Here is a 22721-nt window from a genome sequence, read left to right as displayed (position 1 = left end):
ATGACTGTGTCAAGTTTCAAAGAGCTAGCACATACCGTGTTTGATTTAGAGTTCCAAATACATGAATCCATAAAAAAGAAAACAGAGTGAAACCTAAAATTTAAACTGTTACTTCCAACGATTGGTTTAACCTAGAAGAACGAAATTTGTTGAGCCAAGTGGGATTGGGGTACTGATCATTACCTGAAAGTGTCATCAAGATTGGGTGAAAAAATGTGTGCTGAGATTTCAGGAAACTCGTAGTTTTTTGGAAGCTTGGCAACCCCTTTCCATGAAAGTGATTTGCGCCAGTCTCTGCTTAGGGCTACATCAATAGAAAACAAACCATAGAGATAGAACTTGGAACTACTTTATTGTGTCAAGTTTCAAAGAGCTAGCACAAACCGTGTTTGATTTAGAGTTCCAACTACATGTATCCATATAGGAGAAAACAGAGTGAAACCTAAAAATTAAAACTGTTACTGCCAACGAACGGTTTAACCTAGAAGAACGAAATTTGGTGAGCCAAGTGGGATCGGGGTACTGATCATTACCTGAAAGTGTCATCAAGATTGGGTGAAGAAAATGTGTGCTGAGATTTCAGGAATCTCGTAGTTTTTTGGAAGCTTGGCAACCCCTTTCCATGGAAGTGATTTGCACCAGTCTCTGCTTAGGGCTACATCAATAGAAAACAAACCATAGAGATAGAACTTGGAACTACTTGATTGTGTCAAGTTTCAAAGAGGTAGCACAAACCGTGTTTGATTTAGAGTTCCAACTACAGGTATCCATATAGGAGAAAACAGAGTGAAACCTAAAAATTAAAACTGTTACTTCCAACGAACGGTTGAACCTAGAAGAACGAAATTTGGTGAGCCAAGTGGGATTGGGGTACTGATCATTACCTGAACGTGTCATCAAGATTGGGTGAAAAAATGTGTGCTGAGTTTTCAGGAAACTCGTAGATTTTTGGAAGCTTGGCAACCCCTTTCCATGAAAGGGATTTGCGCCAGTCTCTGCTTAGGGCTACATCAATAGGAAACAAACCATAGAGATACAACTTAGAACTACTTAATTTTGTCAAGTTTCAAAGAGCTAGCACAAACCGTGTTTGATTTAGAGTTCCTACTACATGTATCCATATAGGAGAAAACAGAGTGAAACCTAAAAATTAAAACTGTTACTGCCAACGAACGGTTTAACCTAGAAGAACGAAATTTGGTGAGAAAAGTGGGATTGGGGTACTAATCATTACCTGAAAGTGTCATCAAGATTGGGTGAAAAAATGTGTGCTGAGATTTCAGGAAATTCGTAGTTTTTTGGAAGCTTGGCAACCCCTTTCACTGAAAGTGATTTGCGCCAGTCTCTGCTTAGGGCTACATCAAAAGGAAACAAACCATAGAGATAGAACTTGGAGCTACTTTATTGTGTCAAGTTTCAAAGAGTTAGCACAATCCGTGTTTGATTTAGAGTTCCAAATACATGTATCCATATAGGAGAAAACAGAGTGAAACCTAAAAATTAAAACTGTTACTTCCAACGAACGGTTGAACCTAGAAGAACGAAATTTGGTGAGCCAAGTGGGATTGGGGTACTGATCATTACCTGAACGTGTCATCAAGATTGGGTGAAAAAATGTGTGCTGAGATTTCAGGAAACTCGTAGTTTTTTGGAAGCTTGGCAACCCCTTTCCATGAAAGTGATTTGTGCCTGTCTCTGCTTAGGGCTACATCAATAGGAAACAAACCATAGAGATACAACTTGGAACTACTTGATTGTGTCAAGTTTCAAAGAGCTAGCACAAACAGTGTTTGATTTAGAGTTCCAACTACATGTATCCACATAGGAGAAAACAGAGTGAAACCTAAAAATTAAAACTGTTATTGCCAAAGAACGTTTTAATCTAGAACAACGAAATTTGGTGAGCCAAGTGGGATTGGGGTACTGATAATTACCTGAAAGTGTCATCAAGTTTGGGTGAAAAAATGTGTGCTGAGATTTCAGGAAACTCGTAGTTTTTTGGAAGCTTGGCAACCCCTTTCCCAGAAAGTGATTTGCGCCAGTCTCTGCTTAGGGCTACATCAATAGGAAACAAATCATAGAGATAGAACTTGGAACTACTTTATTATGTCAAGTTACAAAGAGCTAGCACAAACCTTGTTTGATTTAGAGTTAAAACTACATGTATCCATATAGGAGAAAAAAGAGTGAAACTTAGAAAATTAAACTGTTACTGCCAACGAACGGTTTAACCTAGAAGAACGAAATTTGGTTAGCCAAGTTGGATTGGTTTACTGATCATTACCTGAAAGTGTCATCAAGATTGGGTGAAAAAATGTGTGCTGAGAATTCAGGAAACTCGTAGGTTTTTGGAAGCTTGGCAACCCCTTTTTATGAATGTGATTTGCGCTAGTCTCTGCTTAGGGCTACATCAAAAGGAAACAAAACATAGAGATGGAACTTGGAACTACTTGATTGTGTCAAGTTTCAAAGAGCTAGCAGAAACCGTGTTTGATTTAGAATTCCAACTACATGTATCCATATAGGAGAAAACAGAGTGAAACCTAAAAATTAAAACTGTTACTTCCAATGAACGGTTTAACCTAGAAGAACGAAATTTGGTGAGCCAAGTGGGATTGGGGTACTGATCATTACCTGAAAGTGTCATCAAGATTGGGTGAAAAAATGTTTGCTGAGATTTCAGGAAACTCGTAGTTTTTTGGAAGCTTCGCAACCCCTTTTCATGAAAGTGATTTGCACCAGTCTCTGCTAAGGGCTAAATCAATAGTACACAAACCATAGAGATAGAACTTAGAACTACTTTATTGTGTCAAATTGCAAAGAGCTAGCACAAACCGTGTTTGATTTAGAGTTCCAACTACATGTATCCATATAGGAGAAAACAGAGTGAAACCTAATAATTAAAACTGTTACTGCCAATGAACGGTTTAGCCTACAAGAACGAAATTTGGTGAGCCAAGTGGGATTGGGATACTGATCATTACCTGGAAGAGTCATCAAGATTGGGTGAAAAAACTTGTGCTGAGATTTCAGGAAACTCGTAGTTTTTGGAAGTTTGGAAACCCCTTTCCATGAAAGTGATTTGCACCAGTCTCTCCTTAGGGCTACATCAATAGGAAACAAACCATAGAGATAGAACATGGAACTACTGGGTTTTGTCAAGTTTCAAAGAGCTAGCACAAACCATGTTTGATTTAGAGTTCCAACTACATGTATCCATATAGGAGAAAACAGAGTGAAACCTAAAAGTTAAAACTGTTACTGCCAACAAACGGTTTAACCTAGAAGAACGAAATTTGGTGAGCCAAGTGAGATTGCGGTACTGATCATTACCTGAAAGTGTCATCAAGATTGGGTGAAAAAAATGTGCGCTGAGATTTCAGGAAACTCGTAGTTTTTTGGAAGCTTGGCAACCCCTTTCCATGAAAGTGATTTGCGCCAGTCTCTGCTTAGGGCTACATAAATAAAAAACAAACCATAGAGATAGAACTTGGAACTACTATATTGTGTCAAGTTTCAAAGAGCTAGCACAAACCGTGTTTGATTTAGAGTTCCTACTACATGTATCCTTATAGGAGAAAACAGAGTGAAACCTAAAAATTAAAACTGTTACTGCCAACGAACGGTTTAACCTAGAAGAACGAAATTTGGAGAGAAAAGTGGGATTGGGGTACGGATCATTACCTGAAAGTGTCATCAAGATTGGGTGAAAAAATGTGTGCTGATATTTCAGGAAACTCGTACTTTTTTTTAAGCTTGGCAACCCCTTTCACTGAAAGTGATTTGCGCCAGTCTCTGCTTAGGGCTACATCAAAAGGAAACAAACCATAGAGATAGAACTTGGAGCTACTTTATTGTGTCAAGTTTCAAATAGCTAGCACAATCCGTGTTTGATTTAGAGTTCCAACTACATGTATCCATATAGGAGAAAACAGAGTGAAACCTAAAAATTAAAACTGTTACTTCCAACGAACGGTTGAACCTAGAAGAACGAAATTTGGTGAGCCAAGTGGGATTGGGGTACTGATCATTACCTGAACGTGTCATCAAGATTGGGTGAAAAAATGTGTGCTGAGATTTCAGGAAACTCGTAGTTTTTTGGAAGCTTGGCAACCCCTTTCCCTGAAAGTGATTTCCGCCAGTCTCTGCTTAGGGCTACATCAATATGAAACAAACCATAGAGATAGAACTTGGAACTACTTGATTGTGTCAAGTTTCAAAGACCTAGCACAAACCGTGTTTGATTTAGAGTTCCAACTACATGTATCCACATAGGAGAAAACAGAGTGAAACCTAAAAATTAAAACTGTTACTGCCAACAAACGGTTTAACCTAGAAGAACGAAATTTGGTGAGCCAAGTGGGATTGGGGTACTGATCATTACCTGAAAGTTCACCAAGATTGGGTGAAAAAATGTGTGCTGAGATTTCAGGAAACTCCTAGTTTTTTGGAAGTTTTGCAACCCCTTTTCCGTGAAAGTGATTTGCGCCAGTCTCTGCTTAGGGCTACATTAATAGGAAACAAACCATAGAGATAGAACTTGGAACTAATTGCTTGTGACAAGTTTCAAAGAGCTAGCACAAACCGTGTTTGATTTAGAGTTCCAACTACATGTATCCATATAGGAGAAAACAGAGTGAAACCTAAAAATTCAAACTGTTACTGCCAACGAACGGTTTAATCTAGAACAACGAAATTTGGTGAGCCAAGTGGGATTGGGGTACTGATCATTACCTGAAAGTTCACCAAGATTGGGTGAAAAAATGTGTGCTGAGATTTCAGGAAACTCCTAGTTTTTTGGAAGTTTTGCAACCCCTTTTCCGTGAAAGTGATTTGCGCCAGTCTCTGCTTAGGGCTACATTAATAGGAAACAAACCATAGAGATAGAACTTGGAACTAATTGCTTGTGACAAGTTTCAAAGAGCTAGCACAAACCGTGTTTGATTTAGAGTTCCAACTACATGTATCCATATAGGAGAAAACAGAGTGAAACCTAAAAATTCAAACTGTTACTGCCAACGAACGGTTTAACCTAGGAAAACGAAATTGGGTGAGCCAAGAGGGATTGGGGTACTGATCATTACCTGAAAGTGTCATCAAGATTGGATGAAAAAATCTGTGCTAGATTTCAGGAAACTCGTAGCTTTTGGAATCTTGGCAACCCCTTTCCATGAAAGTGATTTGCGCCAGTATCTGCTTAGGGCTACATCAATAGAAAACAAACCATAGAGATAGAACTTGGAACTACTTGACTGTGTCAAGTTTCAATAAGCTAGCAAAAACCGTGTTTGATTTAAAGTTCCAAACATGTAATCATATAGGAGAAAACAGAGTGAAACCTAAAAATTAAAACTGTTACTGCCAACGAACGGTTTAACCTAGAAGAACGAAATTTGATGAGCTAAGTGGGATAGGGGTACTGATCATTACCTGAAAGTGTCATCAAGATTGGGTGAAAAAATGTTTGCTGAGATTTCAAGAAACTCGTAGTTTTTTTGAAGCTTCGCAACCCCTTTTCATGAAAGTGATTTGCACCAGTCTCTGCTAAGGGCTAAATCAATAGTACACAAACCATAGAGATAGAACTTGGAACTACTTGATTATGTCAAGTTTCAAAGATCTAGCACAAACCGTGTTTGATTTAGAGATCCAAATACATGTATCCATATAGGAGAAAACAGAGTGAAACCTAAAAATTTAAACTGTTACTGCCAACGAACGGTTTAACCTAGAAGAACGAAATTTGGGGAGCCAAGTGGGATTGGGGTACTGATCATTACCTTAAAGTGTCATCAAGATTGGGTGAAAAAATATGTGCTGAGATTTCAGGAAACTCGTAGTTTTTTGGAAGCATGGCAAGCCCTTTCCATGAAAGTGTTTTGCGCCAGTCTCTGCTTAGGGCTACATCAATAGGAAGCAAACCATAGAGATAGAACTTGTAACTACTTGATTGTGTCAAGTTGCAAAGAGCTAGCAAACCGTGTTTAATTTAGAGTTCCAACTTCATGTATCCATATAGGAGAAAACAGAGTGAAACCTAAAAATTTAAACTGTTACTTCCAATGAACGGTTTAACCTAGAAGAACAAAATTTGGTGAGTCAAGTGGGATTGGGGTACTGATTATTACCTGAAAGTGTCAGGAAGATTGGGTGAAAAAATGTGTGCTGAATTTTCAGGAAACTCGTAATTTTTTGGAAGCTTGGCAAACCCTTTCCATGAAAGTGATATGCGCCGGTCTCTGCTTAGGACTACATCAATAGGAAACAAAGCATAAAGATAGATCTTGGAACTACTTGATTGTGTCAAGTTTCAAAGAGCTAGCACAAACCGTGTTTGATTTAGAGTTCAAACTAAATGTATCCATATAGGAGAAAAGAGAGGGAAAGCTAAAAATTAAAACTGTTACTGCCAACAAACGGTTTAACCTAGAAGAACGAAATTTGGTGAGCCAAGTGGGATTGGGGTACTGATCATTACCTGAAAGTGTCATCAAGATTGGGTGTAAAAATGTGTGCTGACATTTCAGGAAACTCATAGTTTTTTGGAAGCTTGGCAACCCCTTTCCATGAAAGTGTTTTGCGCCAGTCTCTGCTTAGGGCTACATCAATAGGAAACAAACCATAGAGATAGAACTTGGAAGTACTGGGTTTTGTCAAGTTTCAAAGAGCTAGCACAAACCGTGTTTGATTTAGAGTTCCAAAAACATGTATCCATATAGGAGAAAACAGAGTGAAACCTAAAAATTAAAACTGTTACTGCCAACGATTGTTTTAACCTAGAAGAACGAAATTTGGTGAGCCAAGTGGGATTGCGGTACTGATCATTACCTGAAAGTGTCATCAAGATTGGGTGAAAAAATGTGTGCTGAGATTTCAGGAAACTCGTAGTTTTTTGGAAGCTTGGCAACCCCTTTCCATGAAAGTGACTTGCGCCAGTCTCTGCTTAGGGCTACATCAATAGGAAACAAACCATAGAGATAGAACTTGGAACAACTTGACTGTGTCAAGTTTCAAAGAGCTAGCACAAACCGTGTTTGATTTAGAGTTCCAACTACATGTATCCATATAGGAGAAAACAGAGTGAAACCTAAAAATTAAAACTGTTACTGCCAACGAACAGTTTAATCTATAAGAACGAAATTTGGAGAGCCAAGTGGGATTAGGGTACTGATCATTACCAGAAAGTGTCATCAAGATTCGGTGAAAAAATGTGTGCTGAGATTTTAGGAAACTCATAGTTTTTTGGAAGCTTGGCAACCCCTTTCCATGAAAGTGATTTGCACCAGTCTCTGCTTAGTGCTACATCAATAGGAAACAAAAAATAGAGATAGAACTTGGAACTACTTTATTGTGTCAAGTTTCAAAGAGCTAGCAAAATCCGTGTTTGATTTAGAGTTCCAACTGCATGTATCCATATAGGAGAAAACAGAGTGAAACCTAAAAATTAAAACTGTTACTGCCAACGAATGGTTTAATCTAGAAGAACGAAATTTGGTGAGCCAAGTGGGATTGGTTTACTGATCATTACCTGAAAGTGCCATCAAGATTGGGTGAAAAAATGTGTGCTGAGATTTCAGGAAACTCGTAGTTTTTTGGAAGCTTGGCAACCCCTTTCCATGAAAGTGTTTTGCGCAAGTCTCTGCTTAGGGCTACATCAATAGGAAACAAACCATAGAGACAGAACTTGGAACTACATGACTGTGTCAAGTTTCAAAGAGCTAGCACATACCGTGTTTGATTTAGAGTTCCAACTATATGAATCCATAAAGGAGAAAACAGAGTGAAACCTAAAAATTTAAACTGTTACTGCCAACGATTGGTTTAACCTAGAAGAACGAAATTTGTTGAGCCAAGTGGGATTCGGGTACTGATCATTACCTGAAAGTGTCATAAAGTTTGGGTGAAAAAATGTGTGCTGAGATTTCAGGAAACTCATAGTTTTTAGGAAGCTTGGCAACCCCTGTCCATGAAAGGGATTTGCGCCAGTATCTGCTTAGGGCTACATCAATAGGGAACAAACCATAGATATAGAACTTGGAACTACTTGACTGTGTCAAGTTTCAAAGAGCTAGCACAAACCGTGTTTGATTTAGAGTTCCAACTACATGAATTCATAAAGGAGAAAACAGAGTGAAACCTAAAAATTTAAACTGTTACTGCCAACGATCAGTATAAAATAGAAGAAGGAAATTTGGTGAGCCAAGTGGGATTGGGGTACTGATCACTACCTGAAAGTGTCATCAAGATGGGGTGAAAAAATGTGTGTTGAGATTTCATGAAACTCTTATTTTTTTGGAAGCTTGGCAACCCCTTTCCATGAAAGTGATTTGCGCCAGTCTCTGCTTAGGGCTACATCAATAGGAAACAAACCATAGAGATAGAACTTGAAACTACTTTATTGTGTCAAGTTACAAAGAGCTAGCACAATCCGTGTTTGATTTAGAGTTCCAACTACATGTATCCATATAGGAGAAAACAGAGTGAAACCTAAAAATTAAAACTGTTACTGCCAAAAATCAGTTTAACATAGAAGAACGAAATTTGGTGAGAAAAGTTGGATTGGGGTACTGATCATTAACTGAAAGTGTCATCAAGATTGGGTGAAAAAATGTGTGCTGAGATTTCAGGAAACTCGTAGTTTTTTGGAAGCTTGGCAACCCCTTTTTATGAAAGTGATTTGCGCTAGTCTCTGCTTAGGGCTACATCAATAGGAAACAAAACATAGAGATGGAACTTGGAACTACTTGATTGTATCAAGTTTCAAAGAGCTAGCACAAACCGTGTTTGATTTAGAGTTCCAACTACATGTATCCATATAGGAGAAAACAGAGTGAAACCTAAAAATTAAAACTGTTACTGTCAACGAACGGTTTAACATAGAAGAACGAAATTTGGTGAGCCAAGTGGGATTCGGGTACTGATCATTACCTGAAACTGTCATCAAGATTGGGTGAAAAAATGTGTGCTGAGATTTCAGGAAACTCGTAGTTTTTTGGAAGCTTGGCAACCCCTTTCCTTGAAAGTGATTTGCGCCAGTCTCTGCTTAGGGCTACATCAATATGAAACAAACCATAGAGAGAGAACTTGGAACTACTTGATTGTGTCAAGTTTCAAAGAGCTAGCACAAACCGTGTTTGATTTACAGTTCCAATTACATGTATCCACATAGGAGAAAACAGAGTGAAACCTAAAAATTAAAACTGTTATTGCCAACGAACGGTTTAATCTAGAACAATGAAATTTGGTGAGCAAAGTGGGATTGGGGTACTCATAATTACAGGAAAGTGTCATCAAGATTGGTTGAAGAAAATGTGTGCTGAGATTTCAGGAATCTCGTAGTTTTTTGGAAGCTTGGCAACCCCTTTCCATGAAAGTGATTTGCACCAGTCTCTGCTTAGGGCTACATCAATAGGGAACAAACCATAGAGATAGAACTTGGAACTACTTTATTGTGTCAAGTTTCAAAGAGCTAGCACAAACCGTGTTTGATTTAGAGTTCCAACTACAGGTATCCATATAGGAGAAAACAGAGTGAAACCTAAAAATTAAAACTGTTACTGCCAACAAATGGTTTAATCTAGAAGAACGAAATTTGGTGAGCCAAGTGGGATTGGTTTACTGATCATTACCTGAAAGTGCCATCAAGATTGGGTGAAAAAATGTGTGCTGAGATTTCACGAAACTCGTAGTTTTTTGGAAGCTTGGCAACCCCTTTCCATGAAAGTGATTTCCGCCAGTCTCTGCTTAGGGCTACATCAATAGGAAACAAACCATAGAGATAGAACTTGGAACTACATGACTGTGTCAAGTTTCAAAAAGCTAGCACATACCGTGTTTGATTTAGAGTTCCAACTATATGAATCCATAAAGGAGAAAACAGAGTGAAACCTAAAAATTTAAACTGTTACTGCCAACGATTGGTTTAACCTAGAAGAACGAAATTTGTTGAGCCAAGTGGGATTGGGGTACTGATCATTACCCGAAAGTGTCATAAAGATTGGGTGAAAAAATGTGTGCTGAGATTTCAGGAAACTCATAGATTTTGGAAGCTTGGCAACCCCTTTCCATGAAAGGGATTTGCGCCAGTCTCTGTTTAGGGCTACATCAATATGAAACAAACCATAGAGATAGAACTTGGAACTACTTGATTGTGTCAAGTTTCAAAGAGCTAGCACAAACCGTGTTTGATTTACAGTTCCAACTACATGTATCCACATAGGAGAAAACAGAGTGAAACCTAAAAATTAAAACTGCTATTGCCAACGAACGGTTTAATCTAGAACAACGAAATTTGGTGAGCCAAGTGGGATTGGGGTACTGATAATTACATGAACGTGTCATCAAGATTGGGTGAAAAAATGAGTGCTGAGATTTCAGGAAACTCGTAGTTTTTTGGAAGCTTGGCAACACCTTTCCATGAAAGTGATTTGCGCCAATCTCTGCTTAGGGCTACATCAATAGGAAACAAACCATAGAGATAGAACTTGGAACTACATGACTGTGTCAAGTTTCAAAGAGCTAGCACATACCGTGTTTGATTTAGAGTTCCAAATACATGAATCCATAAAAAAGAAAACAGAGTGAAACCTAAAATGTAAACTGTTATTTCCAACGATTGGTTTAACCTAGAAGAACGAAATTTGTTGAGCCAAGTGGGATTGGGGTACTGATCATTACCTGAAAGTGTCATCAAGATTGGGTGAAAAAATGTGTGCTGAGATTTCAGGAAACTCGTAGTTTTTTGGAAGCTTGGCAACCCCTTTCCATGAAAGTGATTTGCGCCAGTCTCTGCTTAGGGCTACATCAATAGAAAACAAACCATAGAGATAGAACTTGGAACTACTTTATTGTGTCAAGTTTCAAAGAGCTAGCACAAACCGTGTTTGATTTAGAGTTCCAACTACATGTATCCATATAGGAGAAAACAGAGTGAAACCTAAAAATTAAAACTGTTACTGCCAACGAACGGTTTAACCTAGAAGAACGAAATTTGGTGAGCCAAGTGGGATCGGGGTACTGATCATTACCTGAAAGTGTCATCAAGATTGGGTGAAGAAAATGTGTGCTGAGATTTCAGGAATCTCGTAGTTTTTTGGAAGCTTGGCAACCCCCTTCCATGGAAGTGATTTGCACCAGTCTCTGCTTAGGGCTACATCAATAGGGAACAAACCATAGAGATAGAACTTGGAACTACTTGATTGTGTCAAGTTTCAAAGAGCTAGCACAAACCGTGTTTGATTTAGAGTTCCAACTACAGGTATCCATATAGGAGAAAACAGAGTGAAACCTAAAAATTAAAACTGTTACTTCCAACGAATGGTTGAACCTAGAAGAACGAAATTTGGTGAGCCAAGTGGGATTGGGGTACTGATCATTACCTGAACGTGTCATCAAGATTGGGTGAAAAAATGTGTGCTGAGATTTCAGGAAACTCGTAGATTTTTGGAAGCTTGGCAACCCCTTTCCATGTAAGGGATTTGCGCCAGTCTCTGCTTAGGGCTACATCAATAGGAAACAAACCATAGAGACACAACTTAGAACTACTTAATTTTGTCAAGTTTCAAAGAGCTAGCACAAACCGTGTTTGATTTAGAGTTCCTACTACATGTATCCATATAGGAGAAAACAGAGTGAAACCTAAAAATTAAAACTGTTACTGCCAACGAACGGTTTAACCTAGAAGAACTAAATTTGGTGAGAAAAGTGGGATTGGGGTACTAATCATTACCTGAAAGTGTCATCAAGATTGGGTGAAAAAATGTGTGCTGAGATTTCAGGAAATTCGTAGTTTTTTGGAAGCTTGGCAACCCCTTTCACTGAAAGTGATTTGCGCCAGTCTCTGCTTAGGGCTACATCAAAAGGAAACAAACCATAGAGATAGAACTTGGAGCTACTTTATTGTGTCAAGTTTCAAAGAGTTAGCACAATCCGTGTTTGATTTAGAGTTCCAAATACATGTATCCATATAGGAGAAAACAGAGTGAAACCTAAAAATTAAAACTGTTACTTCCAACGAACGGTTGAACCTAGAAGAACGAAATTTGGTGAGCCAAGTGGGATTGGGGTACTGATCATTACCTGAACGTGTCATCAAGATTGGGTGAAAAAATGTGTGCTGAGATTTCAGGAAACTCGTAGTTTTTTGGAAGCTTGGCAACCCCTTTCCATGAAAGTGATTTGTGCCTGTCTCTGCTTAGGGCTACATCAATAGGAAAGAAACCATAGAGATAGAACTTGGAACTACTTGATTGTGTCAAGTTTCAAAGAGCTAGCACAAACAGTGTTTGATTTAGAGTTCCAACTACATGTATCCACATAGGAGAAAACAGAGTGAAACCTAAAAATTAAAACTGTTATTGCCAAAGAACGGTTTAATCTAGAACAACGAAATTTGGTGAGCCAAGTGGGATTGGGGTACTGATAATTACCTGAAAGTGTCATCAAGTTTGGGTGAAAAAATGTGTGCTGAGATTTCAGGAAACTCCTAGTTTTTTGGAAGCTTGGCAACCCCTTTCCCAGAAAGTGATTTGCGCCAGTCTCTGCTTAGGGCTACATCAATAGGAAACAAATCATAGAGATAGAACTTGGAACTACTTTATTATGTCAAGTTACAAAGAGCTAGCACAAACCTTGTTTGATTTAGAGTTAAAACTACATGTATCCATATAGGAGAAAAAAGAGTGAAACTTAGAAAATTAAACTGTTACTGCCAATGAACGGTTTAACCTAGAAGAACGAAATTTGGTGAGCCAAGTGGGATTGGGGTACTGATCATTACCTGAAAGTGTCATCAAGATTGGGTGAAAAAATGTTTGCTGAGATTTCAGGAAACTCGTAGTTTTTTGGAAGCTTCGCAACCCCTTTTCATGAAAGTGATTTGCACCAGTCTCTGCTAAGGGCTAAATCAATAGTACACAAACCATAGAGATAGAACTTAGAACTACTTTATTGTGTCAAATTGCAAAGAGCTAGCACAAACCGTGTTTGATTTAGAGTTCCAACTACATGTATCCATATAGGAGAAAACAGAGTGAAACCTAAAAATTAAAACTGTTACTGCCAATGAACGGTTTAGCCTAGAAGAACGAAATTTGGTGAGCCAAGTGGGATTGGGATACTGATCATTACCTGGAAGAGTCATCAAGATTGGGTGAAAAAACTTGTGCTGAGATTTCAGGGAACTCGTAGTTTTTGGAAGTTTGAAAACCCCTTTCCATGAAAGTGATTTGCACCAGTCTCTCCTTAGGGCTACATCAATAGGAAACAAACCATAGAGATAGAACATGGAACTACTGGGTTTTGTCAAGTTTCAAAGAGCTAGCACAAACCGTGTTTGATTTAGAGTTCCAACTACATGTATCCATATAGGAGAAAACAGAGTGAAACCTAAAAATTAAAACTGTTACTGGCAACGAACGGTTTAACCTAGAAGAACGAAATTTGGTGAGCCAAGTGGGATTGGGGTACTGATCATTACCTGAAAGTGTCATCAAGATTGGGTGAAAAAATGTGTGCTGAGATTTCAGGAAACTCGTAATTTTTTGGAAGCTTGGCAACCCCTTCCCATAAAAGTGATTTGCGCCAGTCTCTGCTTAGGGCTACATCAATAGGAAACAAACCATAGAGATAGAACTTGGAACTACTTGATTGTGTCAAGTTTCAAAGAGCTAGCACAAACCGCGTTTGATTTAGAGTTCCAACTACATGTATCCATATAGGAGAAAACAGAGTGAAACCTAAAAGTTAAAACTGTTACTGCCAACAAACGGTTTAACCTAGAAGAACGAAATTTGGTGAGCCAAGTGGGATTGCGGTACTGATCATTACCTGAAAGTGTCATCAAGATTGGGTGAAAAAATGTGCGCTGAGATTTCAGGAAACTCGTAGTTTTTTGGAAGCTTGGCAACCCCTTTCCATGAAAGTGATTTGCGCCAGTCTCTGCTTAGGGCTACATAAATAAAAAACAAACCATAGAGATAGAACTTGGAACTACTATATTGTGTCAAGTTTCAAAGAGCTAGCACAAACCGTGTTTGATTTAGAGTTCCAACTACATGTATCCACATAGGAGAAAACAGAGTGAAACCTAAAAATTAAAACTGTTACTGACAACGAACGGTTTAATCTAGAACAACGAAATTTGGTGAGCCAAGTGGGATTGGGGTACTGATCATTACCTGAAAGTTCACCAAGATTGGGTGAAAAAATGTGTGCTGAGATTTCAGGAAACTCCTAGTTTTTTGGAAGTTTTGCAACCCCTTTTCCGTGAAAGTGATTTGCGCCAGTCTCTGCTTAGGGCTACATTAATAGGAAACAAACCATAGAGATAGAACTTGGAACTAATTGCTTGTGACAAGTTTCAAAGAGCTAGCACAAACCGTGTTTGATTTAGAGTTCCAACTACATGTATCCATATAGGAGAAAACAGAGTGAAACCTAAAAATTAAAACTGTTACTGACAACGATCGGTTGAATCTAGAGGAACGAAATTTGGTGAGCCAAGTGGGATTGGGGTACTGATCAGTACCTGAAAGTGTCATCAAGATTGCGTGAAAAAATGTGTGCTGAGATTTCAGGAAACTCGTAGTTTTTTGGAAGCTTGGCAACCCCTTTCCATGAAAGTGATTTGCGCCAGTCTATGCTTAGGGCTTCATCAATAAGAAAAAAACCATAGAGATAGAACTTGGAACTACTTGATTGTGTCAAGTTTCAAAGAGCTTGCACAAACCCTGTTTGATTTAGAGTTCCAACTACATGTATCCATATAGGAGAAAACAGAGTGAAACCTAAAACTTAAAACTGTTACTGCCAACGAACGGTTTAATCTAGAAGAACAAATTTTGGTGAGCCAAGTGGGATTGGTGTACTGATCATTACCTGAAAGTGTCATCAAGATTGGATGAAAAAATCTGTGCTAGATTTCAGGAAACTCGTAGCTTTTGGAATCTTGGCAACCCCTTTCCATGAAAGTGATTTGCGCCAGTATCTGCTTAGGGCTACATCAATAGAAAACAAACCATAGAGATAGAACTTGGAACTACTTGACTGTGTCAAGTTTCAATAAGCTAGCAAAAACCGTGTTTGATTTAAAGTTCCAAACATGTAATCATATAGGAGAAAACAGAGTGAAACCTAAAAATTAAAACTGTTACTGCCAACGAACGGTTTAACCTAGAAGAACGAAATTTGATGAGCTAAGTGGGATAGGGGTACTGATCATTACCTGAAAGTGTCATCAAGATTGGGTGAAAAAATGTTTGCTGAGATTTCAAGAAACTCGTAGTTTTTTTGAAGCTTCGCAACCCCTTTTCATGAAAGTGATTTGCACCAGTCTCTGCTAAGGGCTAAATCAATAGTACACAAACCATAGAGATAGAACTTGGAACTACTTGATTATGTCAAGTTTCAAAGATCTAGCACAAACCGTGTTTGATTTAGAGATCCAAATACATGTATCCATATAGGAGAAAACAGAGTGAAACCTAAAAATTTAAACTGTTACTGCCAACGAACGGTTTAACCTAGAAGAACGAAATTTGGGGAGCCAAGTGGGATTGGGGTACTGATCATTACCTTAAAGTGTCATCAAGATTGGGTGAAAAAATATGTGCTGAGATTTCAGGAAACTCGTAGTTTTTTGGAAGCATGGCAAGCCCTTTCCATGAAAGTGTTTTGCGCCAGTCTCTGCTTAGGGCTACATCAATAGGAAGCAAACCATAGAGATAGAACTTGTAACTACTTGATTGTGTCAAGTTGCAAAGAGCTAGCAAACCGTGTTTAATTTAGAGTTCCAACTTCATGTATCCATATAGGAGAAAACAGAGTGAAACCTAAAAATTTAAACTGTTACTTCCAATGAACGGTTTAACCTAGAAGAACAAAATTTGGTGAGTCAAGTGGGATTGGGGTACTGATTATTACCTGAAAGTGTCAGGAAGATTGGGTGAAAAAATGTGTGCTGAATTTTCAGGAAACTCGTAATTTTTTGGAAGCTTGGCAAACCCTTTCCATGAAAGTGATATGCGCCGGTCTCTGCTTAGGACTACATCAATAGGAAACAAAGCATAAAGATAGATCTTGGAACTACTTGATTGTGTCAAGTTTCAAAGAGCTAGCACAAACCGTGTTTGATTTAGAGTTCAAACTAAATGTATCCATATAGGAGAAAAGAGAGGGAAAGCTAAAAATTAAAACTGTTACTGCCAACGAACGGTTTAACCTAGAAGAACGAAATTTGGTGAGCCAAGTGTAATTGGGGTACGGATAATTACCTGAAAGTGTCATCAAGATTGGGTGAAAAAATGTGTGCTGAGATTTCAGGAAACTCGTAGTTTTTTGGAAGCTTGGCAACCCCTTTCCATTAACGTGATTTGTGCCAGTCTCTGCTTAGGGCTACATCAATAGGAAACAAACCATAGAGATAGAACTTAAAACTACTTGGTTGTGTGAAGTTTCAAAGAGCTAGCAAAAACCGTCTTTGATTTAGAGTTCCAAATACATGTATCCATATAGGAGAAAACAGAGTGAAACCTAAAAATTAAAACTGTTACTGCCAACGAACGGTTTAACCTAGAAGAACGAAATTTGGTGAGCCAAGTGGGATTGGGGTACTGATCATTACCTGAAAGTGTCATCAAGATTGGGTGATAAAATGTGTGCTGATATTTCAGGAAACTCGTAGTTTTTTGGAAGCTTGGCAACCCCTTTCCATGAAAGTGATTTGCGCCAGTCTCTGCTTAGGGCTACATCAATAGGAAACAAACCATAGAGATAGAACTTGGAACTAGTGGGTTTTGTCAAGTTTCAAAGAGCTAGCACAAACCGTGTTTGATTTAGAGTTCCAACTACATGTATCCATATAGGAGAAAACAGAGTGAAACCTAAAAATTAAAACTGTTACTGCCAACGAACGGGTTAACCTAGAAGAACGAAATTTGGTGAGCCAAGTGGGATTGGGGTACGGATAATTACCTGAAAGTGTCATCAAGATTGGGTGAAAAAATGTGTGCTGAGATTTCAGGAAACTCGTAGTTTTTTGGAAGCTTGGCAACCCCTTTCCATGAAAGTTATTTGTGCCAGTCTCTGTTTAGGGCTACAACAATAGGAAACTTACCATGGAGATAGAACTTGGAACTACTTGATTGTGTCAAGTTTCAAAGAGGTAGGCATACCGTGTTTTATTTAGAGTTCCAAATATATGTATCCATATAGGAGAAACAGAGTGAAACCTAAAAATTAAAACTGTTACTGCCAAAGATCGGTTTAACCTAGAAGAACGAAATTTGGTGAGCCAAGTGGGATTGGGGTACTGATCATTACCTGAAAGTGTCATCAAGATTGGGTGATAAAATGTGTGCTGAGTTTTCAGGAAACTCGTAGTTTTTTGGAAGCTTGGCAACCCCTTTCCATGAAAGTGATTTGCGCCAGTCTCTGCTTAGGGCTACATCAATAGGAAAGAAACCATAGAGATAGAACTTGGAACTACTTGATTGTGTCAAGTTTCAAAGAGCTTGCACAAACCGTGTTTGATTTAGAGTTCCAACTACATGTATCCATATAGGAGAAAACAGAGTGAAACCTAAAAATCAAAACTGTTATTGCCAACAAACGGTTTAATCTAGAAGAACAAAATTTGGTGAGCCAAGTGGGATTGGGGTACTGATCATTACCTGAAAGTGTCATCAAGATTGGGTGAAAAAAATGTGTGCTGAGATTTCAAAAACTCCTAGTTTTTTGGAAGCTTGGCAAATCCTTTCCATGAAAGTGATTTGCGCCAGTCTCTGCTTAGGGCTACATCAATAGGAAACAAACCATACAGATAGAAATTGGAACTACTTTATTGTGTCAAGTTTCAAAGAGCTAGCACAAACCGTGTTTGATTTAGAGTTCCAACTACAGGTATCCATATAGGAGAAAACAGAGTGAAACCTAAAATTTAAAACTGTTACTGCCAACGAACGGTTTAACCTACAAGAACAAAATTTGGTGAGCTAAGTGGGATTGGGGTACTGATCATTACCTGAAAGTGTCATCAAGATTGGGTGAAAAAATATGTGCTGAGATTTCAGGAAACTCGTAGTTTTTTGGAAGCTTGGCAACCCCTCTCCATGAAAGTGATTTGCGCCAGTCTCTGCTTAGGGCTACATCAATAGGAAACAAACCATAGAGATAGAACATGGAATTACTTGATTGTGTCAAGTTTCAATGAGCTAGCACAAACCGTGTTTGATTTAAAGTTCCAAACATGTATCCATATAGGAGAAAACAGAGTGAAACCTAAAAATTAAAACTGTTACTGCCAACGAACGGTTGAACCTAGAAGAACGAAAATTGGTGAGCCATGTGGGATTGGGGTACTGATCATTATCTGAAAGGGTCATCAAGATTGGGTGAAAAAACGTGTGCTGAGATTTCAGGAACCTCGTAGTTTTTTGGAAGCTTGGCAACCCCTTTCCATGAAAGTGATTTGCCCCAGTCTCTGCTTAGGGCTACATCAATAGGAAACAAACCATCGAGATAGAACTTGGAACTACTTGATTGTGTCAAGTTTCAAAGAGGTAGGCAAACCGTTTTTGATTTAGAGTTCCAAATACATGTATCCATATAGGAGAAACAGAGTGAAACCTCAAAATTAAAACTGTTACTGCCAAAGACCGGTTTAACCTAGAAGAACGAAATTTGGTTAGCCAAGTGGGATTGGGGTACTGATCATTACCTGAAAGTGTCATCAAGATTGGGTGAAAAAATGTGTGCTGAGATTTCACGAAAATCGTAGTTTTTTGGAAGCTTGGCAACCCCTTTCCATGAAAGTGATTTGCGCCAGTCTCTGCTTAGGGCTACATCAATAGGAAACAAACCATAGAGATAGAACTTGGAACTACTTGATTGTGTCAAGTTTCAAAGAGGTAGGCAAACCATGTTTGATTTATAGTTCCAAATACATATATGCATATAGGAGAAACAGAGTGAAACCTAAAAATTAAAACTGTTACTGCCAAAGATCGGTTTAACCTAGAAGAACGAAATTTGGTGAGCCAAGTGGGATTGGGGTACTGATCATTACCTGAAAGTGTCATCAAGATTGGGTGATAAAATGTGTGCTGAGATTTCAGGAAACTCGTAGTTTTTTGGAAGCTTGGCAACCATTTTCCTTGAAAGTGATTTGCGCCAGTCTATGCTTAGGGCTACATCAATAGGAAGCAATCCATAGAGATAGAACTTGGATCAACTTGATTGTGTCAAGTTTCAAAGAGCTTGAACAAACCGTGTTTAATTCAGAGTTCCAACTTCATGTATCCATATAGGAGAAAACAGAGTGAAACCTAAAAATTAAAACTGTTACTGCCAACGAACGGCTGAACCTTGAAGAACGAAATTTGGTGAGCCAAGTGGGATTGGGGTACTGATCATTACCAGAAAGTGTCATCAAGATTCGGTGAAAAAATGTGTGCTGAGATTTCAGGAAACTCATAGTTTTTTGGAAACTTGGCAACCCCTTTCCATGAAAGTGATTTGCGCCAGTCTCTGCTTAGGGCTACATCAATAGGAAACAAACCATAGAGATAGAACTTGGAACTACTTTATTGTGTCAAGTTACAAAGAGCTAGCACAAACCGTGTTTGATTTAGCGTTCCAACTACATATATCCATATAGGAGAAAACAGAGTGAAACCTAAAAATTAAAACTGTTACTGCCAACGATCGGTTTAACCTAGAAGAACGAAATTTAGTGAGCCGAGTGGGATTGGGGTACTGATCATTACCTGAAAGTTTCATCAAGATTGGGTGAAAAAATGTGTGCTGAGATTTCAGGAAACTCGTAGTTTTTTGGAAGCTTGGCAACCCCTTTCCATGAAAGTGATTTGCACCAGTCACTGCTTAGAGCTACATCAATAGGAAACAAACCATAGAGATAGAACTTGGAACTACTTTATTGTGTCAAGTTTCAAAGAGCTAGCACAAACCGTGTATGATTTAGAGTTCCAACTGCATGTATCCATATAGGAGAAAACAGAGTGAAACCTAAAAATTAAAACTGTTACTGCCAACGAATGGTTTAATCTAAAAGAACGAAATTTGGTGAGCCAAGTGGGATTGGTTTACTGATCATTACCTGAAAGTGCCATCAAGATTGGGTGAAAAAATGTGTGCTGAAATTTCAGGAAACTCGTAGTTTTTTGGAAGCTTGGCAACCCCATTCAATGAAAGTGATTTGCGCAAGTCTCTGCTTAGGGCTACATCAATAGGAAACAAACCATAGAGATAGAACTTGGAACTACATGACTCTGTCAAGTTTCAAAGAGCTAGCACATACCGTGTTTGATTTGGAGTTCCAACTACATGTATCCATATAGGAAAAAACAGAGTGAAACCTAAAATTAAAACTGTTACTGCCAACGATTGTTTTAACCTAGAAGAACGAAATTTGGTGAGCCAAGTAGGATTGGGGTACTGATCATTACCTAGAAGTGTCATCAAGATTGGTTGAAAAAATGTGTGCTGAGATTTCAGGAAACTCGTAGTTTTTTGGAAGCTTGGCAACCCCTTTACATGAAAGTGATTTGCGCCAGTCTCTGCTTAGGGTACATCAATAGGAAACAAACCATAGATATAGAACTTGGAACTACTTTATTGTGTCAAGTTTCAAAGAGCTAGAAAAATCCGTGTTTGATTTAGAGTTCCAACTACCTGTATCCATATAGGAGAAAACAGAGTGAAACCTAAAAATTAAAACTGTTACTGCCAAAGATCACTTTAACCTAGAAGAACGAAATTTTGATGAGAAAAGTTGGATTGGGGTACTGATCATTACCTGAAAGTGTCATCAAGATTGGGTGAAAAAATGTGTGCTGAGATTTCAGGAAACTCGTAGTTTTTTGGAAGCTTGGCAACCCCGTTCCATGAAAGTGATTTGCACCAGTCTCTGCTTAGGGCTACATCAATAGGAAACAAACCCTAGAGATAAAACTTGGAACTACTTTATTGTGTCAAGTTTCAAAGACCTAGCACAAACCGTGTATGATTTAGAGTTCCAACTGCATGTATCCATATAGGAGAAAACAGAGTGAAACCTAAAAATTAAAACTGTTACTGCCAACGAACAGTTTAATCTATAAGAACGAAATTTGGAGAGCCAAGTGGGATTAGGGTACTGATCATTACCAGAAAGTGTATCAAGATTCGGTGAAAAAATGTGTGCTGAGATTTCAGGAAACTCATAGTTTTTTGGAAGCTTGGCAACCCCTTTCCATGAAAGTGATTTGCGCCAGTCTCTGCTTAGGGCTACATCAATAGGAAACAAACCATAGAGATAGAACTTGGATCTACTTTATTCTGTCAAGTTACAAAGAGCTAGCACAAACCTTGTTTGATTTAGAGTTCCAACTACATATATCCATATAGGAGAAAACAGAGTGAAACCTAAAAATTAAAACTGTTACTGCCAACGATCGGTTTAACCTAGAAGAACGAAATTTGGTGAGCCAAGTGGGATTGGGGTACTGATCATTAAATGAAAGTTTCATCAAAATTGGGTGAAAAAATGTGTGCTGAGATTTCAGGAAACTCGTAGTTTTTTGGAAGCTTGGCAACCCCTTTCCATGAAAGTGATTTGCGCCAGTCTCTGCTTAGTGCTACATCAAGAGGAAACAAAAAATAGAGATAGAACTTGGAACTACTTTATTGTGTCAAGTTTCAAAGAGCTAGCAAAATCCGTGTTTGATTTAGAGTTCCAACTGCATGTATCCATATAGGAGAAAACAGAGTGAAACCTAAAAATTAAAACTGTTACTGCCAAAGATCACTTTAACCTGGAAGAACGAAATTTTGATGAGAAACGTTGGATTGGGGTACTGATCATTACCTGAAAGTGTCATCAAGATTGGGTGAAAAAATGTGTGCTGAGATTTCAGGAAACTCGTAGTTTTTTGGAAGATTGGCAACCCCTTTCCATGAAAGTGATTTGCACCAGTCTCTGCTTAGGGCTATATCAATAGGAAACAAACCCTAGAGATAAAACTTGGAACTACTTTATTGTGTCAAGTTTCAAAGAGCTAGCACAAACCGTGTATGATTTAGAGTTCCAACTGCATGTATCCAAATAGGAGAAAACCGAGTAATACCTAAAAATTAAAACTGACACTGCCAACGAAAGGTTTAATCTAGAAGAACGAAATTTGGTGAGCCAAGTGGGATTGGTTTACTGATTATTACCTGAAAGTGCCATCAAGATTGGGTGAAAAAATGTGTGCTGAGATTTCAGGAAACTCGTAGTTTTTTGGAAGCTTGGCAACCCCTTTCCATGAAAGTTATTTGCGTGAGACTCTGCTTAGGGATACATCAATAGGATACAAACCATAGAGATAGAACTTGGAACTACATGACTGTGTCAAGTTTCAAAGAGCTAGCACATACCGTGTTTGATGTAGAGTTCCAACTACATGTATCCATGTAGGAAAAAACAGAGTGAAACCTAAAAATTAAAACTGTTACTGCCAACAAACGGTTTAACCTAGAAGAACGAAATTTGGTGAGCCAAGTGGGATTGGGGTACTGATCATTACCTGAAAGTTTCATGAAGATTGGGTGAAAAAATGTATGCTGAGATTTCAGGAAACTCGTAGTTTTTTGGAAGCTTGGCAACCCCTTTCCATGAAAGTGATTTGCGCCAGTCTCTGCTTAGGGCTACATCAATAGGAAACAAACCATAGAGATAGAACTTG

Source organism: Spermophilus citellus (assembly GCF_964194105.1).
Source record: "Spermophilus citellus genome assembly, chromosome: 7".
NCBI lineage: Eukaryota > Metazoa > Chordata > Mammalia > Rodentia > Sciuridae > Spermophilus > Spermophilus citellus.
The sequence above is the reverse complement of the archived record's forward strand: the minus strand, read 5'-3'. Positions refer to the sequence as shown.